This window comes from Haplochromis burtoni, unplaced genomic scaffold (assembly GCF_018398535.1).
Source record: "Haplochromis burtoni strain Fernald_Lab_line unplaced genomic scaffold, NCSU_Asbu1 Contig_116, whole genome shotgun sequence".
Taxonomy (NCBI): Eukaryota; Metazoa; Chordata; class Actinopteri; order Cichliformes; family Cichlidae; genus Haplochromis; species Haplochromis burtoni.
The window spans coordinates 1,035,277-1,050,247 of NW_024582477.1; the positions used below are offsets into that span (position 1 = coordinate 1,035,277).

At 40.8% G+C, this 14,971-nt stretch overlaps 1 protein-coding gene across 10 annotated transcripts in view; it reads right to left on the reverse strand.

Annotated features, from left to right (window-relative positions):
* The window catches only part of LOC102293088 (cytoplasmic dynein 1 intermediate chain 1), a 64,311-nt gene that overhangs the window by 39,951 nt on the left and 9,389 nt on the right, over positions 1–14,971 (reverse strand). The gene's annotated exons all lie outside the window — the stretch shown is intronic.

The window sequence follows — 14,971 nt, forward strand, 5'->3', positions numbered from 1 at the left end:
GTGTGTGTGTGTGTGTGTGTGTGTGTGTGTGTGTGTGTGTGTGCGCGCGCGCATTTGAGGTTCAAGTATGAAGGGTTACTGTCAACATAGGCACCTGCTTGTCAGCTACTGCCCCACCACCCCTCGGGCTATGTGTTGCTAACCCTCACCAACCTCTCCTCCTCTTTTCTGCTGCTCCCTCCCTCTGAAACAGATGCTGAGAGTCGGGGGGCCTCTCTGAAGACCTCTTAACACCCTGACACGGCCACCAGACACCTGTGGTCCGCTAACACACACGCTACACACACATACAATCTGTCTTTCACTCTCTCTCAAACACACACACACCCGGGCCCTCGCCCACAGTGCCAGGGGTGGTGAGGGGTTAACTGGTAGGGTCAAACTGACAACAGTTGCTCAGTCCAGTGGGAGGAAGTGACTACATCACACTCTCAGACATGTCATCTCTCTCTCTCTCACACACACAGAAACACACACGCATACACATGTCAGGGTGTGTTTAACTCAGCTAGAGTATGGCCTGGGGCACTGTTAAAACCACTCGCTCGAGGGCTGCTCTTGCACCAGATGAACTGTCCATTTGTCACTGGGGCTCGCCTAAGCTTTTGATGAACTCGCTGCTACGAATACAATTGCGACTGGTGGACCACTCCACTGATTATACTGATGCTATTACAATAATGTCCTGCCTTATTCTATTCACTGTATTCCCAGAAGATCCTTCCCTACCAGTCCTTGTGTTTTCTTTTCTTTTCACTTCCAAGTAAACGTTTTTGATATATGACTTTAATTTTCATACTGTGTTTATATAATAAATGACTACGCTATATCAAATACATAGTGGTGAGGCTCCAGCCAAGTGTGTGGTTAACAGCCAGCTGTACTGATCCAAACACCAGTGACCCACCAGTATGGAAGAGAGACCAGAAAGAACCAGACAGGCAGACTGCCAGACTAGCTCCATGTCTGAGCTGCCAAAACAGACACGCTACAAACAGGGATACCCTTTTTTTTTTTTTTTCTCCCCAGGTCCTTTTGTCTCTTCCTCCATGACTCAGTTTGTGAAGTTTGATTTCTTCCAAGTGTTGTTTTTTTTTGGGCTGTCATTGTTTCCTCCAAACTGAAGTCATTAATGAGAAAAGCTACAGGATGTAAAAGAAGTTAAAAAAGAAAAAAGAAAACAGGAAGGTATATTACACACAACTTCTATTCTACTCTATTTTCTTGACCTTATGTGACCGGTCCGGTGGTTGGAATGTGCGGTAATGGGGATGGGAGGAGCGTGAGGAAAGCAGAAAGAAACCACATCGAGGAGCGGTCAAACTGTCAACCCCCGGGACCACAAGACTGTGGAGCAAGGCAGCGTGATTCATGGTGTATGGGTTACCTCACTGAGGGGAGACGGTCCAATTCCCGTCCGAAGATACTGCTGATGTCTTTGCCAACGGCCATGCATCAAGTTGTTCTGTAACAGTACGCACCAAAAATATCCCTACTATTTCCTTTAAATGGAAATTTTCAGAGATGTGTTTCTGCGTGCGCCCAGGCTAAAACAAAACCTATACTGTGGTAAATGGTAATCTAAAACTTTATGTAAAAATGTTCACGAGTACAAGCAGAGAGGCACTGCTCGGTTTTCCTGCGGCACAGCAAAGTAAGCAGGGAAGGGAAATGAAAAGAGACAATCTCTCACAGTGTGAGCGTGTCTGCATGCTACCCTGCAAGTATCCTGCACACTTTCTTGTTTCCACCTCATTCCAGTCACGGGATGCTTTCTCTTTCCACCTGCCGCTTAATACCGCTCCTCGCTGCAGGACGACGGTTAACCGGTATCCTCCCCCTCACTGCAGACGGGGGTCCACCTTGATGAAACTCTGCTTGGGGGCTCCCGTTTTGGCCGACTACACACCCGGGGTAATGATATCCTCTGTAGCCTGGGGCCTCCGCATCTGGTTGCCTCAATCTTCCAGTGGCTGCTTTCACATGCTGACCAGGCCCAGTCAATTCAGAGCAGCCCAGCAGGTATGCAGGTTCTCTCAGCTTCACGGTGCGGGCATAGAAACAACGTACACGCGCGCGCACAAATGTGTAAAAGTGTTTGTTAACGCAGACACACACACTGGCAGAGGTATGCACTCTACCCACAAGAGCAGATGTATAAAATGTGACTGTTAGAAACACAGAAATGTGCTTCAGCTTAGCAAGTTGGAAAGATTGGGTGTCACCTATAAAATGCCAAAACAGCTAATATTAACCCCTCAAGCAGCTATTGCTGTCATCATTCAGTTTTAACAGCAATAACAAATCTGTTACTGGATATAAAACATATTCCGTTAATTTATCTGAAGACGTATCAGACAGATTTTTAAACGGGGGGAAAAGGAGTGATTAGCAGATACGCTATCAGAATTAGCGTCAGGACAGAAAATGTGTAAACACTATTTCCCAGTAAATATGAAGCATATGTATAGTGAGAATCTGATTAGGGCTGCTAACACTCGTAGTACGAGGACTAAACACGAGTCAGGAACAACTCACTCTTTTCATTTTATAAGGACAAAAATCAGTGTGCTGGGACTTCAGCTATACTTTTAAGATAACGCAAACAAAAAAGTTAAGAGAGAATTTCTTTCCTATTATCACCCTCACAAAGTCCACGAGTCAAACATCTGTGTGGCCGTACACACAAATGTTTGACTAAATGTGATGCTTTCTTAAAAAGATGACTTTTATGCAATCACCAACTTCTTACTTGCATTTTAATCAACAGAAATTATTCTGACTTTGATTACTTTAGTATTTAGTGATAAGTTGAACAAAATTCCATCGCGGATACAAATTTTGGTGACCATAACGTACATTCTCAGGCGGATGATGAACAGGAAACTCAAAAGGATTGGGAGTCATCACCAATGTTTTTTAAAAATATTTAGAAGTTAATAATCGCTGTATGTAAGAAGATGTTTGTAAAAAAAAACTTGACCCACCAGTTAAGGAGGAGACAGGGCACATACATAAAGAAGAAGCAATAATTCTGAATAAAATGCATCTGAATTACATAAAATCAGAGGTTTATTTATTCATATAATTCATCTTTAAATTTTATTAAATTTCACATTTTGCATTGTACTTATGTAACAAGATTACATTGAAGATTTACATGTAATCAAATTATTTAAAGGCAGCATTTTAGCCATAAATATTTTTTGGAGTGTACGTACATATGCTACCATCATTCAGAGACCAAGACAACCGAAAATATTCCCATTACAGATAATGTAACCAGTATCTGATGCTTTTATAGAGAAATAATTTGTTAAATTAAGCCCCAGCGATAGTTAACAGTTTTGAACCATATATGGATTACAGTGGCACTCTATAGATGGATTCTGTGTCATAGAACAAAATCCTTCTATATTAATATTGTAGATCATTTACACAAGGGAAAGCACAGAAAATATCACATACAATACAACATCTTTTCCCTTTGCTTTTGCTTATTTCACATTTTCTGTATCCACGCAGCAAAACATCTGTATGTCTACAACCTAACATGATATGCTGCATAGACTTATATAGACAAATCTGGAGCTAGCTACTAAATGTATGGTAAGTAGCTACTGTACCGAGACTAATAAACACTTTATCTTGTTTTCAGTGCATGAGGCTCTTGTTAGCCGGCACACGCATCATTATTGCTTTTATGGACCAGTAGACGAGTGAAATAGTTCAGGTGAGAGTAATGTGCTGATTTGTTTGTGGAATAAAGAAAACATAGTCTTAATGAAGGCTGAGCTACTGCTGAGAGTTTCATTAGCTTAACCATTGTGTATTACTTCACAGTAGGCAGCAACTATTGAGCATGTGGAGAGAAAGATACTGACAGCATATAAAACATGATGTACGCCGTCTTCCGCTTCCCTTCAGCTGCTACATAAAGCGCGAACGGTGTGGCGTCACGGCCGTGATGTGTTAGCACGCGCTCTTTGGTGAAGGATCGAAGCGTTAGCCAAACTTTTATTCTGAACCCAAAACTTTAAGTGCTAGTTTGCTGAAATGTGTTCGCACGTGCTTGGAGGAATTGGCATAGTTATCAAAGAGCTGTGACTAGACCCTAAGTTTGTCATCAGCTGCCATTATTGGGGCAGAGCTTCACACTTGTCACGTCAGTATGGAGGTGACTACTCGGCTGAGTCACACACCATCAAAGTTGACAGAGCTCATAATTTTTTTAGAGTTCTTCATTGTGTTAATCACAAAGAAGGAGAGATACTGATATGAGAGAGGAGAGGCGGCGGAAGCAGGGAGGAGGACACAAAAGAGAAATCCGGTGAGATTTTGAGGAGCTGGGAATAACACATTATTTATATGGATACACACACACGCACACATACACATATAGACTTCACAGACGTTCTGGTGGATTGGCTGTGGAGCAGACCACAACACAAGCACTATGCAGAGGAGTAGGAGGAGGTCAACAAGACTTAAAAGGCTCCTCTAATGTGGCCCTGGCATGACACACACGCACACACACACACTCCTATCCACTAACTTCACTCAGAACAAGTCAAACTCCAACCTTCTTATTGTCACACACATTCAAACTGCAACCACATCACCTCTTTGGATATCAACCTGAGACACCGGGGGGAATTCTTTAACTTTTATGAGTCCTGCCTCCAGTAATGCAATCCTTGATATTTAAGAACAGCCCACGCCCATTAAAAGAAAAGAAGAAAAACAATAATCGAACCACATTAATTTTACAAGTCAGCAATAATCACACAGCTTTCAAATAAATAAAAGGTCAAAATTCATGTAAAGAGTATAAAAGACCACACACACACACCACCCTACAATACTTTAAATGTTTTTTTATAGATGGACTTGTCACACCGAGTGTCTCTGTGAAGTGTCTGCGCAACCTAAAGAAGATCAGAAAGTTGTTTTCTTTTATGTTGTTGTTGTTAATACTCAGCTGGACATAAAACTCTCTTTCTGAGCGCAGAGAATCACCGCTAACATTTTAGGGACCTCTGTTAGTCAGGTTGGAAAGAAAATTGATGGTTTAGAGCCAGCCATGCAGGAAAGTCGAACAGATCTTTTTCTCAGAGGTGAGAGGGCAAGTCCAACCTGCGCAGAAATCTCAGTGATCGAGACAGACGTGACACACTGTCCAAAACAAAAAAAAACAACAAAAAAACCGCATGGCATGAACACAATCACTACAGTTGCAAGTAGTAATTATTTGTAGAATACTTGGATTTTAGTGAAACTGCATAAAAAGTCCTCCAAACTCTGGCAATTTGATTCTTTTTTCATTTTTTAGGTAGGGGGTATTAATTTATCTTAATATAAAGTCATGTTTAAAATTCATCATAGTTCATCAAGTCATGATTGGCACAGTAGGGGTGAGTAAGTAAATATTCCCCACATACCCACACATTAGCAGCAGGGCCTGATGTAAAACTGCTAAAGCTAAAACCCGCAGCATGATTTAGATTAATTCATCTCTTCACCACACTTCCCCACACTGATCAAACATTGTGTATATGTGTGTGTGTGTGTCTAAGCCTGTGTACACCCAAGTCTACACCGTATGAACACATGCATGCCCACACATAATCCGCTTTCATTAATGCAGCCCATACAGGCCTTTTGGAGGTCTGTGGCTAACTTCGCTGTGCGCTGTGGGCTGGTAGATTCTCCCTCCATCTCTTTCTCTCTCTCTCCCTGTCCCACTCGCCCTCCCCCATTCTTTCTAGCAATGCCACCCAAGTCTGGCCGCGACCCAGACCCACATCTTTAAAATGAGCCATCATGCCACGCCATGCCATGCTCTGAGCCCCACCGCAAGGCTCTGATTAAAACCCATGACTTCAAACTTTCCAAACTGTCAAAAACCCAGTCAAGGAGAGCGAGACCAACAGAAAGAAAAGGTCTTACATAAAAAAAAATAAAAATAAAAATTGCTGCTGTGGCATCGACTTGCTTTTCGACGCGTCATCTGAGCTGGTATTTGTGTCACTCAGAGAAAGTGCTGTCTGCATCTATGTTTTTTTGTGTGACTCTGATGCCACAAACACACACACACACATATAAAGTGGTGTTTGATTTGATATAATGATGGAGGAAAAAAAACATGGGATAACCATTTTCTTAGTAGCTCACTAAAGATAGACTCCCTTCTGCTAAAAAGACAAAAGTTTGCACTACACCTCAGCAACGCGGTCACATAAGCAACCTTGATTTGTAGCAAAGACCACAACGTCACGCAGTCTAATGTGAAATAGCTCGTTAATTTAGCAACACATATCCTACACATATTTGGGATTAATTATTAATCATTCAATATCATTTGATACCCATCTCGTTTAAAAAAAAAAAAAAAAAAAAAAAAAAAAAAAAGGGGGGGGGGCTGTCACATTTGGTTGGTGAGACTGATGGAGCAGAAGTCTATGTGCCAAGAGTGCTCCCTGCTGGAGAAACACAGAATTGCATGGCAAACGCAGCCAAACAAAAGCAGCAGGGGTTATGAATTTGACTTCAATCAGCTGTCAAGCTGTATGATCTGAAAAAATTAAAAGGGCTCAATCAGTCGCAACTACGGCAGAAATGGATTTTAAAGCTCGCTGAATTTCAACCACAATAATCTGAGGAGCAATTTTAAAGGCACCTAAAGCTTTGACCTAAAGTATAAAGCAGTCAAAAGGCTCAGACTTGCAACGGAAAGTGTTGACAAAAAATTCTTTCTAAACAATTACTGAGAGCAGCTTTCTGGAAGATAGCTGTGGCAGTGAACTGCTCCTCTATCAAAATGAAAACCTCTGAGAGAGGACCACCCAAGCAAATGTTAAAGACCCACTTTTGTTTTACATGTGTATAAAAAAAAAGAAAACCTCAAGAAGAGGAGGGAGGGTAGGGCGTGCATGTCAAAAAGTCATGTTCAACACAATGCAGATGGAAAAAAAAAAAAAGTTGAAAAGAGAAAAAGGGGAAACGTGAAACTAAACATTCCTACTCATCTCGAGCACTCATCAGATGGCAGATATTATTTTGGATGATGGCCATTTTACCTAAGAGAGGGAGAAAGCCAGAGGGAGGGAGATGAAGAAGGGGTTCATGTACCTTATTATACGGTGGTCATAGGGGAAAATTGCAATCATCTGTGACTCACTTGGAATACCTTACACACACCGAAAGACATTATTTTTCTCTAATATCAAGACTTTTTTTCTCAGTTTTGACTGCCACGACCATTTCGACAGAAACCGCCTGGGACCCCGCATCAATTTTGCGAGTGAAACAGGAGTGAAGGTTGTGCCCTTTGGAGGGCGATGACGATGAAAGCCAAACTCAGACTTGTTTTATAAAGACAGAAAGTGAGAAGCGTCGGGTGATTAAGTGTGTCTGCAGGGAAAACACTGGGAGAGATCATAATAGCATAACCCCGATCTGATCTTCTGTGTGCGCGTCTATGTGAAACACACTTGGTTTAAACAGCATCACGAGAAACTGCTACCTGAAGGCAGTCACTCTTTTAAAAGTCCAGAAGTCAACGATCGCAAAAAGGCACGTCTTCGATGTACTTTTGAGCAAAACTAATTCAAAGTACATTTTGTCCAGGGTCCTCCGTTGTGCGCTCACTGTGGTTGATCGCTACACAAATTGTGCCTTCACAAAAAACACACACACCTTCTGCTCTGTTCAGCCTGTTGTAGCCGCCTGGCTGGAACAACAATGTATGAGACAAATACTTCCATATGTGGCTGGGTACACACACATTCATATGCACATACATACAGAAAACACACAAGTGCCTAGCCATGCAAAATACACACTCGTGCAATCGCATTCCTCTCTCCAGGACCTTGAAGACGGCCCACAAACCCATCAGTCATGTCAGTTTCATATAGAGTGGGAGTGTGTTATATTCACTGTTTTTATTTGAATCACTGGACTGTGTGAAATCCTAATGAAGGGCGCAGGATAGGTTGGCAGAGGAAACTTCAAGTACATGAATTGTGAGTATCTGGTGTGAGCCTCTGGCTAATGCAGCAATACTTTCCCTGCTAACGATCGGTAGTAGAAACTGGACAAAGCAAAAGCACTATTATTTAAAATGTGCCAATAAGAAAATAATGCTGTTAATTTAGATTTTACAAGCAGTGATTTTATTGTTGATTTTAACCTCCTGGATAAAAGCGCATGCACTACACTCTCAAAACTCCAACATGCTTCATTTTCTCCCACAGCTGACATACACACTGATGAACCAGAACTTTACATCCACTTTTGATTGGCATGTCAACCGTGTAGTTACTGATATTTAAAAAATATATATATATTAACAATATCTCGTCAATTATGCACGTGATTATTTTGTAAATAACTGTGTTATTGTTGTTTTCATATGCTCTGGTACAATTCTTTTTGTAGACAGTTAATATTTTAACTTTACCTTCATTTTTTTTTTTTTTTACAGAAGTTATGCCTTTTATTTTTCTTCAAATCCTCTACAGATATCACCGTAATGTCCACATCTGTGTCCACACATACATGCTAACATGCTGAGATGTACCTGGCGATAAGATTTTAGCAGCAGACCATTTCTTTTTTTTTTTTTTGTTTGGCAGTTGGAGGGCAGAGGGACAGACTGCATATGCTGCAGCAAATGCCCCATGATCCTCCTTCAGTCACAGCATGGTCACTACGGAAGCTCCCTTACACATAAATTGGTTTTTCAAAAGGCGTAAAGTGCAGTAGGAAAGTGTGTACCTCACAGATACTTGAGTGGAGGTTTTTTTAGAGCCAATCAGGCTCAAAGTAGAGAAGTGGGGATGAAATATAAGGCAGGGGAAGAATTTATCATCATAAAGAAGCAGTTTCACAGAGCTTGCATTTCTTAACATTATAATTTTCTTTTTCTGTTCACGCACACACACACATGCACACACACACACATAAATCAACGTGTGTTACGTTTTATGAGGCTTCTTAAACTGATGGATAGCTGCTCTGGCATGTTGGAGGCGAATGCCAGAGCCAACAACAGAGTTTATTACCTTTTTCATCCAGTAGTTTTTGATCTAGTCGTGCTTCCAGGACCACGTGATACGAAGAGCATTTGAGTATGCAGATGAATATTTAATGGTGTATCTAAAGCCATTCGTGGCAAAAGACAAGACAGGACATAAGGATTGGTCACGTGCATGCAACTTCACTATGACTGAAATTTATAAAATCTGCTTTAAAAATCTGCTGAAAGTATGCAGATCCACATTTCTACCCCTGTGTGTATGCACAGTTTAAGGCATCTGGCTGTAATTTTCTGGTAATATCAACTTAAGCCTGTTTTACTTTTGTCTTCACACCTGCCTGTTTTCCTTTCATTGAACATGCTGAATGTAACAGCTAGCTTATCTCAGCACTTTTGTAAATGAATGCACATTATTTACGTCACCGGTGAGCGATCGTAATGCTGTGACCAGCAACATACATATTCTCCAGTCTGTGCATTATCTATGTAAACATTTTTTAAAGAAATAAAAGATATAGAAGAAAATACTCCACACAGAGCACGTCTCTGGGTATTCTTTGACTTTTTTTTTAGTAAAAACTTTCTTCAATACCATTTCTTCTTCTCAAATGTGAAGTATGGCTTTAATAAAAGGCCCTGGATTTTGCCTGATCAAAAAAAAAATGAAAAACAATATTTAATCAGTAAATATCTGATTAAAGAAAAAATAAACATGACTAGAAAAGAAATCTCATGTTTCTGATATTTTCTAACTTGTAGACACACGCTTGGTAACAAAGACAATATTAAGGCATTATTCTCAGTTCTACTGTTACTATTATCAAAGTTCAGCAGTAACACATACCAACTCTGGACCCACACCGAATAAATACATAAATAAATAAAAACCAGTCCCATACTAGTGTGTCTCCGTCATGTGTGTAATGCAAGAACTTCAATAAACGAGCGCAATAAACTCTTCAACTCTTATAGTAATGAGTGTCAGACCTGGATTCCAGTAATTCGGCCGATTTAAAATCCAGGATTGGACTGGATAAAATCCCAAAAGACATCTGTTGTAAAACTGTTGATAAATATCTAAAGTTCAGGACCTGTTGAACCATATTTAATACATTTAGGAGTTTGTGGAAAAAAAAACACACACACCAAAGTAAACACTCTAATTGGACCAGTGTGCTGCCAGTGGTCAGGATCATTTAATAAATTTGGAGTTTGGTTTCTTAACTGCTCTATTACGGGATTATGTGGAGCTCGAGTGACATGTGTGCATGCGTGGCGTTCGTATGTGTGCATTTTGTGGCTGTCTGTTTTTTGTTTGTTTATTCCAGTGTATGCTGTGTTTACATTTATGAGTCTGAATGCTTGTGTGGAAAAAACAAAAAAAACCCAAAACAGCACACACTCAGTATTTTCACATTAGTGTCTGGACATGAGGTTTCTCTTGCAATTAAAAGCCATTACCGGCCCACCAAATGGACCTGAGGAGTAAATTTCTGACCAGTTATACACTCAAGCTGTACAGAGCCTGAGAGCTAATGGGCCAGAAAATATTACAGAGGCGGGAGAGAGAGAGACTTGTGTACCCCTAGTTTTTTTCCATACGGGCGTGTAAACATTAAGATTATGTACACTCTTGACCCCATGAACTTGTAACCCTGAGAAGGGGGTTTTCCAAAGTTGCAATATCAAATTATACACAAATACTCAAAGAGTTGTATTTCTGAGGGCCTGCTTCTGGTTCACTGCAAACAATTACTGCTTTAATGTCAGAAGTGCTTCGTCGTCCCTCGACGGCCCCTGCCGCTTCGCCTCCATTTCTGTCTCTCTTCTATTCCTGCTTATTTGCTAGTGGCCATGAATTTCTCTTCACCTTTTTTCACTCTCTCTCTCTTTCGCTCTGCTTTTCCACTGTGACCTATTATGGGTCTTTTAAGGCTCCACTGAGCAAAGCCAATTTACTACAAACTGGGTGTAAGGCTCACACTACTCTCATGCAAACCTGCGCGCTTGTATACGTGCACATCCGCATGCGCAAAATGCCTTCAATCGCTTTGACCTTTCCTTATCTTGCCAAGATCTCAAGTAAGCACATACACGTAGTGATAGCTATCCCCAGATTGGGTTCAGCGGACTTAAGTGTGGCTGTCAAAGTACTGGCATTTGCTTTGTTCATTACAGAGCGGTGCTGGCTGGTCCGGAGAAGGGATGAAGGGGAAAAGCGAAAGAGGGTGACAGAAAGGGTGTCCAGAGTTTACTACACCTATGTGAAATCTCACCTTTTCGCTTCTCTTTCCTTTTTTTGGTTAGACTTGAGGAGATTGGAAGTGCTGCATCTCAAAGAAGGTGAAGAATTATGGGTATCTTAATTTCCAGTTAACGTCTTACTTTAGGCTTTGCACCCATTAACATCCTCTCTGAGCTTATATATTACAATCTGTGCTGCAGCCACTTCACAAACTCTTTTAACTTGCCCACAAACTCCTCCTACACAATCAGGATAACCAAACTTGGCACACAGGTACATCTGAAGCATCCACAATGGAAGAATGTGGGGACTAGAGACCAGAGAAAGTGAATTACGTTTGGAAACTACAAGCGACTACAGGCAAGTGGGCTTTTCTCACCTTCCAACCAAGCAATTAAAAAGGGACATGAATAGGTAAACACATGCATGTAAATTTGTAACATGATGAAAGGTAAATTTAAAAAAAAATCCTCTTTTATTGGCATATATTAAAAAGAAATTCAGTACATTTAATGGGAGTGCGCACTGTCTGGTTGATCACAGTGCACTCTTGTTTTAGATGAAAATGCATTTTGCTGCATGGAAACATACAATCACAACCATATTTGTCTCTTTTTTTATGTAAGCAACATCAATATTTTTCATTCGCTCCAATTTCTCTTAATCAATGTAATTAAATATATCAGTTTTCCAACAGCACAAACGGACCAGAAAATACTGTAACATGGGCGTGTACTAGTAATAAAAAAAATACAATCGATAATAAGCCTCAGTTTGGGGGGAAAAACTCATGGACCAAATGTTGTAACCTTCCACTAGAAAGAATTATATGTGCACTTAAGGAGAAAGGAAAAAACGTGACAAGGTCGGAGACCAATTTGGAATTTTTGATCTAAAAGATTTTGTAAACTATGCAGTGTTTGGTTTGTTATATCGTTTGAATTGATAAATACAAAATGTATCTGAGTGTGAAGATTTGGTTTGCCATGCTTGTCCCTTGACATTTTTATTTATACATGGATATGTTATGCATGTGTAAATAAGAACAGCAGTTTAGTGTTCATTTTCTTTTACCGCAGTTCTTTTCTTTTGCTTTGTTTTACAGTTCATGTTAAATATATAGAAAATTATTGGTCTTACAACACAGACATAACTGAACCGAGTACTTTGTTTGACCTTAGTAGGCCAGTCTACTATCACACACACCACAGTAGACCTTGGTTTATTTCTCTGCTATGACCTTAAACAAAGCATCTATCCGTCACAACAAGCGTGTCCATTCATACGCATTAGAAAAGCAGCAAATAGCTGGAACCAATCGTGACTGGGGCTAATCCGATTGCCTGGCACAATGGGCACTCGGTACAGACCAGATCAGTGAGCAGCCAATGGGAAAATAACATTCACAGGGAGCGACGCATTACAATTACGTAGACGCAAATTGGTCTCGGAAATGAAAAGCCTTAAAATTAACTGGTTTAAATGAGAGTCACACACACAAACTACATGGGCACTTTAACACAAACTCCTGTGTACAAGCTGCACGCAACGTCAGATCAAATCCAATTTCATGAAACTGCACTCGGGCTTCGACACACGCTCACGTCACACCCACACAAACGCGCATAGCCAGCCACTCTGGGCACAAGGACAGATAAGAGAGCACGAGGGGTCAGGAGTTCGAGGAAAAGACGCCATGAGAAACTTCCTGACTCATCTGTCAATTATTTAAAGCAATTACAATAACGCACTCGGGCAAAAAACATAAAAACAAAAAAGATCAGTGTTATAGTTTTAATGTGACGACACCTCTTGCTTTTATGAATCAAATAGTAAATTCACAAAAGAAAAGGAATTATCAAATTAATACGTCTAATACTAATCCTCACACTGACTCAATCTGATGGTTCTGACAAGACATGTGTCATTAGTCAGAATTACTGCTGAAAGACTCAGGATCTATGGGGATGCCACCATAGTCTTCAAGAACAGAGAAGAAACTATTTAATTTCAGAAGAACTTAAAACTAAGAATGTGAGTAACTCAAAGATTACTAAGGAAATATGAATACAGTGAGCAGCCTGTTACCACAGGAAGACCCCTGCAATATCAATCCTGATCCACTCAATACAAACAGGCCTTTGGACAGTAGAAATAGTGAATATTTGCTAGTGCAGCTGCACGAGAACACCAAGGGCTACAAGCTGAGATCATTGCTCCAATTCCTTGAAGCAGATTTAACACAAATACATGTACTGGACACACAACCTCTTTGAGGATCAGTGATGCCTTTTTTTATATTTACTTCTTGAGGGTGCAAGAAGCCTTAAATGTCACACTTTTAGGTTCAACAGACTTTTATTGAAAATAAACCATGTAACATTTTTACTGAAATTTGAAATCGCAGCTTAACTATCCGTAGATGCGACCTAAAATGAAACGTATGCTGCAAGCCGGGTTAGGTAATCAACAGAAAGGAACAAGCCTGAATAAACACGCAGGCAGAAATGCAGGCAGGTGTTACCATCTACCCTCTTTCCCCCCTTTCTATAGACACACAAGCTTTGTGGCAGTCTGCAAAGGAAGGGTCTCCTGAGGCCAAGGTCACCTCCCCGCAGACCAACACAGCTCTGCTCTGGTTCCCAGATGTTCATATGCGTGCACACACAAACACACAAAGAGACCTCCTGAGCATGCTCTTGGAAGCTGAAAACAAACAAACCTAAATGGACAGACATATAGTACTGCTGCGGGCGCTAACCAGTCACACTGCGACTATTTGTTTATGTGTACACAGACTACTTGACCTGCATATAGTAACTGCTGCGTGTTTATTTGTTTGCCTGCTTAATTGCCGAGTCCTTATCTCTTTAACTACCATATCTGTTTTGCACATTTTACAGCAGTTGCACGTTTGTTTGTCGAGACCTTGTATGCGCGAGCAAACATGACCACGATAAATTCCATTAAGTATACTTGTAGGCACATGTGTATGTGTGTGTGAGTAGATGTCTCCCAGCACACATATGTGTGCACTTGTTGAATAAATGATCTATTCCTGGGTCTGTCAAGGAAATGGGGGTGGGTGGGTGGGTGGAGTAGGGGTTGAAGCAGGCCATTTGGATGCTGATCGGTACAGACGTGTGTATGTGCAAGATGGTTGTTGCTGGTGGAGGGTGGGGGCAGTGGAATCCACACCAGACCATCTATTATAATGACAGGAAGCAGGAAGTACAACCCCTTCACAGTCACATGGCTGCCAGCTGTCTTGGCAACAAGAAGAAGGAAGATAGAGAAGATGATAGGGGTTGTGTGCATGTGTGCCAGGTATTACTCACATTGTGGGGGACTTAAATCTGTTTTCCTTATGAGAAAGCAAGTCCTCATATAAATCCCTACATTTTAAGATGACGACATGTAGTGGTTATGATTAAACCTATCTCCAGGATATTATAGTAAGACGCTGTACTATCCTCTAAAGTTGTGGCTACACAAGTATTTGTGTGCATTTGTAATGTCCTAATGGGAAATCTTCATTTTTCAAACACAAAACCTATGTGAAATTATGCAAAAACTCAAACTGTCCTCAACCCTAATCTCAATTCAATTCCTTCTCCATTAGAATGAACTCAAATCTATAAGCCGTTCGCTTGCACCCATCGATGTTCCACAAAATCCACACT